The sequence below is a fragment of the Heterodontus francisci genome, chromosome 8 (genome assembly GCF_036365525.1).
Source record: "Heterodontus francisci isolate sHetFra1 chromosome 8, sHetFra1.hap1, whole genome shotgun sequence".
Classification (NCBI taxonomy): domain Eukaryota; kingdom Metazoa; phylum Chordata; class Chondrichthyes; order Heterodontiformes; family Heterodontidae; genus Heterodontus; species Heterodontus francisci.
In genome coordinates, this window is record NC_090378.1 from 109,159,773 (window position 1) to 109,174,092 (window position 14,320).

Genomic DNA, 14,320 nt, shown 5'->3' on the forward strand with positions numbered 1-14,320 from the left:
ATTATAGAAGCATTTTTGTAAGACAGCACTGCTTACAACACGACCTCCCAGTTCACCTCCCAGGCCCTTTTACATCACTGCAGACTTTTTTTTTTAAATACATTCTCAGGAAGTGTATAGCTGTGTCAAGGCCAGCATTTATTGCCCATCCCTAGTTTCCCTGCTTTGATACAACTGAATGACTTGCAAAGCCATTTCAGACAGCAGTTAAGATTAAGTCAATCACATTGGAATGGGACTGGAGTCACTTATAGGCCAGACTGGGTATGGATGACAGGTTTTCTTTGCTAAATGGACATTAGTAAACCAGTTGGGTTTGTAACGATAATGCAACAGCTTCGTGGTCACTTTTGCTGGTACCAGCTGTATTTTGTTGCTCTCCTGCCACTGGCTGCATACTCATATATAAACAGCTGTGAACCATAGAATCAATGGTAACACAGAAGGAGGCCATTCTGCCATTGTGTCTGTGCCATCTCTCGGTAAGAGCTACTCATCTGGTTTCACTCCCCTGCCTTTTCCCCAGATCCGTACAAATTTATGGCACAGAAAAATGCCCTTCACCCCACTGCCCACTGTGTTGGTTCTCAAACAGTATTCCAATTGCGTCCCATTCCCTAGCCCTCACCATAGTCCCTCCCTTTCAATGTTTCCTTTTTCAATTATTTGCCCACTTCCCTTTCAAATGCTATTATAGATTCTGCCTCCACCACTTTAGTCTTAGCAACCCTCTTGTGCAGTGACAAATTTTGCCCAATCTTGCTCTTCCAAACTAAGAAATATTTTAGGTTAAGGTCTCCAGCACGCTGAGCATGGGAATCGAGTACTGGGTGTTTACACTCAGAGACCTGGCTGCCTAATAGGGTGACTGGAAAACCTGCAGAGACACTGCACCCAATACCAGACACAGAAGGCACAGAGTTTTCAAGGGGGAGTAACTCTCCAAAGACAGGAGCCATAAAATTCTGCGACAATAAAAGCACCTTTAATGATCAACATGGTGTGCCCTGTCTCTAAAATTAGGCTGAGCAACAAACCTTCCCCAAAGCTTTACCTGTTCAAACATATCCTACTGATATCATCACTTCCATTCTGATTGATTGATTGATCCAAGAAATAAGGGCAATAGTTATAACCACAAGGTCTCTGAATGTAAACACCCAGTACTTAATTCCCATGTTCAGTGTGCTGGAGAACTTAATCTAAAATATTTCTGACTTTGGGAGAGCGAGATTGGGCGAAATTTGCTGAAGCATGATAAAAAGATTGTTAAGACTCAAGTGGTGGAGACAGAATCCATAATAGCCTTTGAAAGGGAAGTGGGCAAATATTTGACAAAGAAAAAAACTGCAAGGGAATATGGATAGGGCTGGGCAATGGAACTAAATTAGAATGATTCTCGAGAGCCAGCACAGGTACGATGCTGAACGGCATCTTCTGTGCTGCAAACTTCTTTTGATTTACAACTATGTGAAACTTTCAGTGTGACTGAATCAAATGTGCTGTGGATTAACTTCCCTTGCTGCCATGCCATGTAAAGGGTCCATTATGTGCACACAAGGTTATACAAATCAAGCTATGTAATCGACACGAGCCTAATATTTCCTAATGAACAGCACAAAGTACCATGATACAAAGAATCCTAGCTACATGCATTCTTCAAATTTCAATGTAGGAACATGTCCTCAAAAATGTTAATGGGAGAGCAGTCCCATTTCAAGTAAATGGAATATCCATATTTCCTAGCAAACATAGGGTAGGCAACCTTCCTGGGTCGAAGGGATTCAAGATAAATCTCCCAGACTCTGCTGCAAGCAACCTGGGAGAATAGATTATAAAAAATATATATAAGAAATGGGGGAGGTGGGCAAAAGGGCTGTTTGACTGACAATGAGTCAAGGATCATCGAATGAAGAGTGTGTTTGCTTTCTAATGGACTTGGGAAGGTGATGCGCCATGAGGATGGACTTGTCGGAGATCAACATGCAGAGGCTGGAGGGTTGAAGGTCATCTGATTCCTGGAATACATCCGACTAGTGTTGGCAACCCTAGTCAAAATAGAAGGTTTCTGCAACTGAACTTCATGCAGAGCAGGAGGCACCGAGATTCAATCCCAGGTATTTGCTGAGTTAGTTGATCTCAGCTAAAGTAATTTTGAAGGCATAATTCACTTAGGTGCCAGTGGATTTAAGGGGGGGGGGGGGGCAGGGGAGAAAGAGGAGAGAGAAAGAGAAAAAGAATGGGGGGGGGTGGAGGGAGAGGGACAAAGTTAGAGAAATTCAGCTACTTTGTGTTTGATTTATTTTTCACTGAGTTCTGCTTGCAAATAGATCAGGCGAGGACAAGTTATGGTTTGGCTTATGTTGCCCTCTGGTTGAATAGCTTGCTGATGTATAAAGGCAGGAAAACTAGGGGCTTTTGTCGATTACATGCTTTGCAGATCAAGATATTTTCCTGAAAATATGAGCTTCAGCACATCAAAGCTGCAGGTCTCCTTATTGCACTGGCCTCCAATTTACTGAATAGTAATTTCAGTAATTACAGAATACTCGCTCACTACAACAGCTTTGCCGCGCCTTTCCTCAATTTGTCCTTGCAAAGAATGAGGTTGAAAGTGGCAGCAAGGGGTTTTGAGTTATGTTGCAAGTGGTCCTCGCAAAAAGCACATGGCACATTACTTGCTCACTTCAAGCAAGGGCAGATACAAAAACCAACTTGCTAAGTCTGCATCTCAGAGGCACCACCTCTGTTACACTGGAACGACGCTGCTCCTGAAACGGAATTACTGACCGATGAATGGATTACATGTGCGATTCCAATGTTACGAGCCTATCAAAGGATTCATCAAGTTGCAAATGCATACTTGCTCCTTGGCATTTCTCCCCTTCTGTCCCAAGGAGTAAACCCTTGTCAAACATGTGCATTGTCACAATCCACCCACGCATAAATTTTAGAAATCCCTGCAATGAACTGAAAAAAAAATGGAATGTGAATCCACAATTGCTGTGGACTTGGTGAAAGTTTGGAGAAAATCAATTTTGCACAGAGCTGTTCCACATGTATAACCTCTGGCCCAGTCACTACCTCCATAAATCACAACTGTTAAACCTACTCTGAAGAGAGGGCTTCATTTCTCAGCAAATTCATGGCTTGCTGAGCTGTAGCCTCTTCCACTACCCCCTTCCCCAAATCTCCAACAAGGTGCCAGCAGCGCAAGTGGTCCTTACATTGAAATGCAAAATGCCCATGGCAAACATTACACTTACATACAAAACATCTGCGCCTAGCAGCAAGGTTGCAGAGGAGGAATTACATCCATGTGTTAGAAATCGATGACTTCTCATCACAGAACCATGCACGGTCACAACTAGTAACTCTTGAGCAGACAAAAAGCCCACAAAATTATGAATAGGAACTTGCTCAAATGAGACAAAAACACGTCCTCACCAAACAATTTGAACCAATTAGCACTGCATTTGTTAGGTTATACTTGTCTGGCTTAAAACCTCAGGACCCTTCCCCATTTTACCTATCAAAAAAAAAATCACTGCAGTATGTTGTAGTGTTGTACAGCAACACGCAGATTTTCCTTCTCTCACAAGCCAGTGTTCCTCCCTCTTGCACTCTATATTGCAACTTGCACTGGGATACTATTTTGACGCATGCCCCCAGTACCTCATTACTATTACTACTATTCATCATTAACAAGTGTCAGCAATCAGACACACTCACATCTCTTTTCATCAGGAGCAAGGAGCCTAGCTGATATTTTCCTCCCGGTCTTTCACAGCTCCAGCAGGTTCAGCTCCTGCTGAGTGCAACTCTGTGTAGATCAACAATCACGCATGGGACCTTCTGCCTTCAAGGAGCTCAGCAGCACATCATTTTGCCCATTTGTTGACCGAAATTACGATTTATAATATCTCAAAAGGCTGCCAAAATGTAATTTTGTTCTCAACAATACTTCCCCCACTCAGGAAGTTAACACAAAAGATGGTTCCAAATGAAAGGAGAGGCAGCAAGACAGCAACATGTGATTAATAAACAAGACAATGGTTCCAATTCAATATAACGGGTCAACAATTCACATACCAATTGGCTGAAACCTAAGTGCAAAAAATCAACAGCAATTCCTCCAGAATTAAATCTGGGAGAAAACACTGAGGGTGGAAGTTTATGCTCTCCACCCACCTCCCCCACTTAGTGGATTTGGAGGTGGGGAAAGCATAAAATCGGGTAGGATGGTGGTGGGGTGGGGTTTCCTGCCACCATATAGGGATAGGTGGGGATGTGATAGGAATATGGGATTAGTGTAGGATTAGTGTAAACGGGTGGTTGATGGTCGGCACAGACTCGGTGGGCCGAAGGGCCTGTTTCAGTGCTGTATCTCTAAACTAAAACTAAAAAACACATCCCGCCTCTGCCAAAATTTAGTCTGGGGTGGGAAGGCCTGCAAATGGCGTTCCCACTGCCACAATTAGCAGTGCGGCGGGTGGCCCTATCACCGTACGGGAAGCACGGCACGAAAAATCGTGCGTTCCGGGGCCGGGGACGGGAGGCCTCATTAAAAGGCACTTAGTGCCCAACCCAGGGACCCGGCATCGGGAAGTGGGAGGCCGGCTGACAGCCACCCCCCTTGCCCTTACTAAGGCCCTCTACACCCCCGTTCCCCCGTGGCCCCCACTCCGTGAAACACCTCCCGCTCTGACCTGCCTGTGGCCTGGGTCTAGTGCTGCTCCTGATCCTCCAGTAGGTGATCCTCCGGCAGCAGTCACCGTCTGTGTGGTGGCACTGCTCAGTGGAAGAACTGCTGTCTCCGATTGGCCAGCAGCTCTCCAAGGGCAGGACTTCCGGCAACGGGGTCCCAGATCCTGTGGAAAGCCTTCCGCTGTCCACTGAAGTGTCTGATTGGCACTAGATTCAGTGGGCACTCCAGAGAAGAGGCAATGTGGGGATCTTGGTGTTGCCTTTTGCGGACGTTGAGATCCCCATCGCAAGAATAAAATCCCGGCCTTACTATGTTAAAAGCATGTCAAAAATTTAATTCAGGTTTACGGGGGGGAGAAAAAACTATTTTAACAGGACTTTTCAAAACAACGGCATGGATTTGAAGGGAGTAATGCCACCACCAATACCTTTGGCTCTCAATAGACAGCCTTTCATTCCTTCCCCCAAATGCAGAAAACATACCATCCAATCCCAAAAGCAGTAAGACAACTTCACAGACCTGACTATAAGGAATTATTAGACCTGAAGTGTGAGGGAACTAGACGAGTATCAGTCCATACATACTCAATGACCTGGGATTCTTAAACAGTCGAATGATTTGAACTCCCTTTGTACTGTGGCCCTTGGCAACTCCTCCCAACCAACTTCTCATGTAAATCAATAAATTCCCAGTGAATTTAGGGATTTAAATCTTCTCACCAAGAAGTCATCTTTTATATTTTGGCTCATGATTTCCCAAGATCTCTCAATTGTGGAACAGCTCATCTCCATAAATCTTGCCTTCTTCCTACAATCTCTAGCCCTTTAAAACTGAAGCTTGACATTACATACTCGTGACCTTCCAGTTTACCTCATCATCCCTTCTACTCTTTCCAACCTTGACTGAACCCTTCACCAAATACCTTGACTTCCCCAGACCTTCTCAAGTTGAAAAAAAACAACACAAGCAAAGAATGCTGGATTCACAATAAACAACAATGATTCTAGTCAGGGGGAAAGAAAAGTTAAGAAGGGGTTTCAAAATGGAGATATAAAATATCAAAAGGTTCAGTTAACACAAACTGTGAATGTTATTTTACAATTGCAGCAGGATAGTAGGACCACAAATTGTAAAACTTCTTCCTCATGCAGAGTTTGATAAACGTCTAGAACTAGATTAACGTGCCAGATGAGTGGGGGGAGGGGGGACAATAAAGATAGTCTTTAGGGGGATTCAAAACAGAGCTGGATGTCAATTCCGTACAGTTAGAATACTAGAGGAGTAATAAACGTTTTATTTGAGTATGCCTAAAAGTCCAACACTCGAATCATTCATCTTCAATTCTGCACCTATCCAGTCGCTTATCTGTTACTTTACTGCCACTCTGCTTAAGGTCAAGATATGACAGTTGGCTTTGGAACCCTGGAACTGGAAGGGAAACAAAGAAGTAAGTTAGCCTCAGTTCTCACTCCAGATCACTATCCAGCAATCACTGCTGGAATGTGCAGGGGATGAGGCCAAGATTAGGTTTAGCCCAGATACCCTCCACAGTTGCATAAACCCACTGCCACTCACTGTCAAGACGCATACAAGTGAGTCCCACAGAGCTGACGGTAACAGTGAAACTGAACATCATTGAGTCAGTGCCTTGAGGAGAGAAGAGCCAAATTTGCTCAGCATTAAGCATCAGGACTAACTGCAACAACTACACAAATACTACTTCTTCACCCACACAGGGGAACTATAAATCACCAAGCTTTTAAAAGATTTTCTTCATGAGCATTGCGATGGGAATGGGGCGGTAATGTTCTTTCACCTGTAGGACACAAGAATCAAATCCAACCGAGAGTTGCCAGAGGAAAGTCTCCATCTCTGCAACATTGAAAAAATCATTTTGAGCATCCTCAGCCAAGTTTCTATTGGCTTTGGTCACAATTTTTCCCTGGTTTTCATTGCTCAGTCAACCAACTTAAATAAAAAAAAAGCAGAATGCATCAGAAGTCTAATTTTCCTCCAATCAATTTCTCCCTATTTTTTCATTTAAAAAGGACAACTTCACTTTGTTCAAACTTACACTTGCTGAACGACTGTAAACCTAATTGGCGCCACTCACCTATCTGACCACAGCCAGAGCATCCTCAGAAATAGCTTCTCTTCCCACCCTTCCAGAAACACATCAGGGGTCCCTTGAACGATCTACCCTTGGTCCATCATTGCTCATGGTGTCCCTTGATGACATGATCCACAACGTCAGCTGATAACATCCAGCTCTTCACTACCCCACTACATCCCTCCACTGCCTCTGTGCTGTCAGACTGCTTTGTCCTCCATCCAGTCTGGCATGAGGTGCAACTTGCTCCAATTAAACCTGGGGAGGACTGACGCTGTTGTTTTTAGCTCCAAGCACAAAGATCTAAACCCTCACCACCAAATCCAAATCCCTCCCACCTTTAACACAGTTTCATACCAAACAGGACTGTTAACAACATAGAATCCTATTTGATCATAAGGTGCAATTCTGACCCTATATCCATGCCATCAGCAAGACCTCCAGTCTCCTGTGCACCCTTACCTCCCTTTGTCCCATCAAAGAAATCAGTGAGGGGGTGATCCAGGGACACAAGACTATCTGCATACAATTGGCAGCTCTGCCATTATTTTTAACACTACACTACGAACTGGTCACTTTCTTTCTAATTCTTCCCCCACCCCTCCCCATCAGAATCTCTTCTTTGATGAACTGTACTCAGTGACCAGTTCCACACTATTGACTAAAAATCATTCCAAATAAAGACATAACAGATCCTGACACTTGCAGGTGGGTACACCCCATTTGTTTACATGGCTATACGGCCACTTGAAGCAAGAAGGATTCAGCAGCTCGGGCATTTACTTGTAGTTTTAGTCCAGAGTATTCTGCTGGCTCAAGGGAACAACGGATATGAATTTGTATTTCCTTTTTGACATTTTACCTTGTAATTCTATGCATGTTTACATTTTTAAATAAATAAATCCTGCTCAACACAGTTATGCTATATTATACCTCGCTCAAACTCTGGAAACACTGCTTTGGATGTATTGGCTCCTAATGGTTATTCTGATGTGGCAGCAGGAAACTAGTTTGGACCGTGCGCTTCAGCTCCGCCAACAAGATGCCAATTATGAATGCGGCAGCAATGATCATACGTGTCTTTTGATCAGGCAACAGCTGAACCCGTACGCAATCTGTAGAAACCCCCGGTCCCAAGTAAACGCAGTCGCAGCAAGCTCCAAGTGATCTTTTTAAAAAACGACAAACTCGACTACTCTATTAATTGTGGCCCTTGGCTCCATACAAAACAACAGGAATATCTCACAGGAGAAACACAAAGATTGCAGTGCAAACAGAGCAGTACAACTCGTTCACATTATTACTTCAAGTAAGAGACCTTGCTGTTTCATATCAGATTGTATCTGGCAGAGACTGGATCACAGCTCGACATGTCAACTTTAGCCTGGTAGCAAATGCTCTGAACACACTTGAGCCTCAGCACAAATACCAATGACACTTTCTGAAACGACATGCGCACACAGGTCAAATTAGAGGTTAGTTTTCTCCCCCCCCCCCCCACTCCTGAATGCACAACACATACTGGGGTGAAGCAAGGTCCTATGGGCAGCAGAAATACCTTGCCGAAGTGGTCAACCACTGAAAACAATACAAAATAAAACAAATGCAGAAAGCTTTACAAAATAGTCTACACAGGCTATGCAAGTGGGCACTTTGTGCAAGATGAAATCCAACACTGATGAATGTACTGCAAAATGAAACAATGAAGGCAGACAATTCCAAATATGAAATTAATGGCATTCAATGAGCAAATGAAGACTGTTGCTGGGATTCACTCACTTTCAATATCTGTGCAACATGGCAGGACAATTAAAAATGCAGCTAAAATGGTAGGATTTATGGTCAAAACAGAAGACAAGCCTCTGAGAATTAAACTGGTGGTCTGCAATGCACTGGTCAGACGGAATTCAAGACTATTGAGTTCAATTCTGGCACACCAAAAAAAAAGCATGCATGAACTGGATGGGGTTACACAGAAAATAAACATGACCACTGATGAGTATAAGGGACATGAACCATGAGGAAAGATTGGAGAAACTTGACCTCTCCAGTATAGAAAGGTGGTCATGACCAGAAGTGGGCACCACATCAAAACAACAAAATGGTACAGACTAGGTACATCCAAAATTTAACTTCAAATTAAAAGAGAAAAGATTGACAAAAAGACATCAACTTAAACTGATGAGAAATAGTTTGTAACAGATATACAGGGCAAAATTTCTTTATTCAGAGCAATATGAACATACAAAAATGATGGGAAGGAAATGACTAGCTGGCCCATCAAGGCTGCCCCACACACCAAGATGCCCATCATAACTGGACACTTCCTAATTTTGCATCTGAACCCAATGATTGTCAGCAGCCCAGTGAATCATTGTCGCTATCACAGATAAACCTAATCATGTCCACATCCAAATTCCACCAGGGATCAATGAGCTGCTTTCAGTCACAGGAATTCTAGTTGATTTCCCCCCAATCTGGAAAGACATGAATATTATGCATCAAAGCCTATTTTTGTTGCTGAATAATGTTCAAGTTCACAGTCCTGAGTTAGATCAGGACATGTTTCAGCTATTTTAACTGAAGATCTTTGCATTCTAAAAATAGACCAGCAAGAATTCTCCATGGATGGAGCCAGAAAGCCTTCATACTTCACTGTCATAACTTATGTATCGTGACATCACATATTTGAAAAATGTAGATAATTGCACAACGGCTTCCAAATAAAACAGCAACTGACTGTTCTGATGTTGATTTTTTTTTTAAATTGGAGAAAACAGGAACGTACAGAATGAGGAATTACTTGGTCAGACCAGCAATTAGGCAACTGGTGGGCATCAAGGTGGGGAGTAACATGGGTGGAGTCCTGCGCTGCTGAAAAGATGGGCATCAGCAGCTGTGGATGAAGCTACAGTGGCTCCTCCCCCACCCAACCCCTCCCTCCTCCATTGGCTTGAGCTGTTCTAAAGCTCATGGAATGTACAGAACCATCATTCAAGTGGAGTTTTCAATTACATCATTTGATTGAGATCACCATCCTAAATCAAAACACTTTCCCCACTTTCAAAACAAATGTGTGGAGCGCGCGTTTAATCAAATGCACATTTGAAAGATCTCCTACTGGCGGTGACAAGTATATATTGCCAAAGAGCTCAACGGTCTCTTAAAACCCCATGGAATCTGCGTTCACTGATTGAAAGTAAAGTGCTCCAGAATCAGCGAATGAACCTTGCACCTCAAAATCAAAATTGGACATACCTTAATAATTCTCATCTAAGTTCCTCTTTTACGGTTGGATCTCAAGCCAATTAGTCTCTGCTGCTGTCAGAATACTACAGACCACTTCACGTCCTTCAGATGAGATGCTAAACAGAGTTCCGTCTCCAGGCTCTGGAGGATGTTAAAGATCCCAACACGATTCAATGAACAGCAGGAAATTCTCAATGTTCTTGCCAACATTCCTTCCCTAGCCAACACCACCAGAACGACATTAACCGATAATTCATCTTGATACCATTTGTGGTGTTTGCTGGCACAGATGGCCTGCAGAGTTTGCCAGCATGAGACTTCACTGCACAAGTAATTCACTGTTCAAAGTGCTTAAAGACATTTCAAAATATGGTGCCATGTATATTGTTAATACTTTAGGCTCCCAGTGCTGTGGAAAACTGCCCACTTTATATCACCAAGTGGATTCCACAGCGCTGAAGCAATGGTCAAAGAACTTTGCACATGGAAACCTGCAGTTGTGTGCAAGTCATTTGCAATTCTGTTGCTAGCCAATATGGACCTTCCACAATGGTTTGGGGGCCAGAGATGGAAAAAGAAAGCCCATGACGTAGCTATAGTCTCTGCTGCCAGAGGGACCATTTGGACTGGCTGCAGTGGCATTGTTGTCTTCGTCAGGCAGTTCCAGGCACCTCAGGAGACAGCACCACACTCTGTGCACGGTAAACCCAAACGGGAACTCCCATCAGCAGCGTGGCTATAACCCATGCGAAATGCATAATTTATCTCTTCACTGTCGAACAAAGGAAAAGGCAATGTATCCAGACAGAATAGCTGGAACCTTTACGACCATACCCCTATCACTCTCAGCCCTTCTTCAACCAACCAAGTAGAACAGCTAGGGCCTTTATTCCCATCAGCCTCACTCCTCCTCCAAAAATCACCATACACAATGTCTTTTTATTATTAGTAATGTGCACTCTTCTTTTGTCTCCTAAATTAATAAATCCTGCATTTAAGAAAAACTGAAAAAATATAAAAGCACCCCCTCCCACACCAAACGTTTCCGTGGCAGCACCAGATTGACATAGCTTCTTGACGAACAAAAGCAGCCCCTTTCGCTCCAGGCATTCTCGGCTACATTCCAAATTACAGGCTGCAAATTTCAAAGATCACGCAGTGTCACAGCGATTGTAGCAGATCCTTTCACAAGCTAATACCTAAAAATATTTGCTAAGACACCATCACACAAAGCACTCGAAAGTGGAAGCCTGCCAACAGGATAGCAATTTTTATTAAAAGACCATGGGGGTCCAATAGTAAACAAAAAAAAATACAATTTAAAAAGCCAGGGGAAGCCCCAATCTAATCTACCCTGGCACATATGTAAGCACGTGCACGAACACACACCTCTACCTACTTGACAGAATGGAGTAGTTCTTAGGCAGAAGCTGGACTAAGAGGGAAGACAAAACAACAAACTTGGGAATGAAAAAGAAAACATGGATAATTTCTGTGAAAATTGGAACCAGATCCAAAACCAAGATAGATAGATAATGGCTTCCTCGTTCCTCAACAGTGGTTTGACACTGAGCTACGTGGACCAAGGTGATTCAAGGCTTCATCAGTTTGCCTCTCAGTTGATCTGAATTGGTCAAGTGGTACAATCACAGCAATTGACCCGAGTATTTCAGGAGTGGGTAATGATGCTAGTGGGGGAAATAGGATACCAGTCAGACTACTGTCCAGTGATGACTCCTGGATGCTTTGATGCATTGGATTCAGGTTCAGGCTCAGGCTGATGCTCTCATGCTCAGCCTGCTGATGTGATGCTTGGGCAAAGTACTGGAAAGCATCCTCTGCAGTGAATCAGCACCTTCACAAAAGGAGAAGGAAAAAGGAAATAAAAAGCAGGAGAAAGGGAAGGATTAATAAATCCCATTTGAAGTCCAACACAGCAGACCCATCCTCGGTCAGGCCACAGAGAAGGGTGGAGAATTGGACACCATTCTAGCATTCTCCATACAGCAATTTCTTCATCTCAAGAAGTCAAGCACAGGTGGCACACTTGCCAAGACAGTATACAAGCACCCATCTCCTGCTCATCCTAATGTTTAACCAGGGCCACGAAAGGCTCTGGAATCGCAAGGATATTCTATGACATGAAGAGAACCTGAGAGAGGTGGGAGGAAAACAAATCACAAAAAGGGTGAAGAGAAAAAAAAGTCCAAGAGCTACCAGAGATGTTAACACTGAAAAAGTAAATATTTAGCGACAAAGGTTTGTCTGCTACACAACATTCCAGTCTGCAGTGTCAATAGGAAGGTTGCCAACAGTCCACTTAAATCAACGTCAAATCTTTCGAGATGCATGACCTTTCAAAACCACCAGATTGGAGCAGAAATTAAACACCTCAACCAGCAAGGGTTTTTGTGACATTTGAGATCATTTACCAGCAATTAATTTTGACTATTTGTCCCCCTTCTCCTCAACCATGGTTTTCAGAGTTTAGAGTTCGAATGAGACTGCACTTTTAAGTTTCTTCCTATTCATTCCTCCCAATTCACGCTCAATAACACCTACTGACAAGACCATTTCCTCTTCATCCTCCATAATACACTAGTTTATGCGGATAAATATGTGTCTTCTGGCCTGCAATATAGCCTCAATGCAAAGATGCCTTGACAGAGGAGATCATTTATGGGCAGTAGACAAACAGTCAATAGTGCATTTGGGAAAGAACCGACTGAATGCTCCAGTATCCCAAACAGAAGTTGGCCAAACAACCTTTGTGTTTTACAGCAACTCTTCAGAGATACTTTTTCAAATCTAGTTTCATAACAGGGTTTCTCCCTCATTTTTTTTGAATTAATCACCAGTTTTAGCCGTTTCAATATCAATTTAATATACAAACAAACATACGAATTAGGAGCAGAAGTAGGTCATTCGGCCCCTCTAGCCTGCTCTGCCATTCAATAAGATCATGGCTGATCTGTGTGTCTTGAATTCCACACTCCCATCTACCCCAATAACCTTAGATTCCCTTGCCTAACAAGAATTTATCGACCCCCGCCTTAAAATCATGCAATGGCCCTGCCTCCACCACCTTCTGAGGCAGAGAATTCCAAAGTCGCACAACGCTCTGACAGAAAAAATTTCTCATCTCTGTCCTAAAAGGGTGACCACTAATTTTAAAACAGTGCCCCCTGGTTCTGGATTCACCCACAAGAGGAAACATCCTTTCCACATCCACCTTCTCAAGACTGTTCAGGATCTTATAAACTTCAATCAAGTCTCCCTTCACTCTTCTAAACTCCAGTGAAAACAAGCCCAGTTTGTCCAACCTTTCCTCATAAGACAACCTGCTCATTCCAGGTATCAATCTAGTAAACCACCTCTGAACCACCTCCAACACATTCACATCCTTCCTTAAATAAGAAAACCAAAACTGCACACAGTATTCGAGATGTGGTCTCACCAATGCCCAGTATAACTGAAGCATAGCATCCTTACTTTCATTTTCTATTCCTCTGGTAATAAAGGATAGCCTTCCATTTGCCTTCTTTATTACTTGCTGTACCTGCATACAAACTTTTTGTGACTCATGCACTAGAACACCTAGATCCCTCCGCACCTCTGAGTTCTGCAGTCGTTCTCCGTTTAACTAATACTCTGCTTTTTTATTCTTCCTGCCAAAGTGAATAACTTCACATTTTCCCACATTATATTCCATCTGCCAGATTTTTGCCCACTGACTCAACCTATCTATAATCGGTCTGCAAACTCCGTATGTCCTCATCAGAACATACTTTCCTACCTATCTTGGTGTCAACTGCAAATTTAGCTACCATGCCATCGCTCCCTTCATTTAAGTCATTGATATAAATGGTAAAAAGCTGAGACCCCAGCACAGATCCCTGCGAGACTCCACTCGTCACATCCTGCCAATCAGAAAAGAACTCATTTATGCATACTCTACTGCCAGCCAGCCAATCTTCTATCCACGCTAATATGTTACCCACTAAACCATGAGCTCCTACTTTGCGCAATAACCTTTTATGTGGCACCTTGCGAATGCCTTCTGGAAATCCAAGTACAGTACTTCAAAGGGCTCCCCTTTATCCACAGCACATGTCACTCCTTCAAAGAACTCCAATAAATTGGTTAAGCATGATCTCCCTTTCACAAGGCCATAATTAGGATTAATTATTAATTAATTATCACAAAACAAACAACAATTTTCTCCCTTTCCCTCATCCTGAGATTCCGTTCTA

The 14,320-nt window shown here is 43.1% G+C and overlaps 1 protein-coding gene across 2 annotated transcripts in view; it reads right to left on the reverse strand.

Annotated features, from left to right (window-relative positions):
* LOC137373077 (neurogenic locus notch homolog protein 2-like) overlaps window positions 1-14,320 on the reverse strand; it is a 164,491-nt gene that overhangs the window by 120,733 nt on the left and 29,438 nt on the right. Inside the window, exon 1 of one of the 2 annotated variants that reach the window (XM_068037926.1) lies at window positions 10,077-10,116. The exons of the other annotated variant lie outside the window; for it this stretch is intronic. The gene's annotated coding sequence lies outside the window, so the exon portion shown is untranslated. Of the gene's footprint in view, window positions 1-10,076; window positions 10,117-14,320 lie in introns of those variants that run through there. 2 annotated transcript variants of the gene reach the window in all.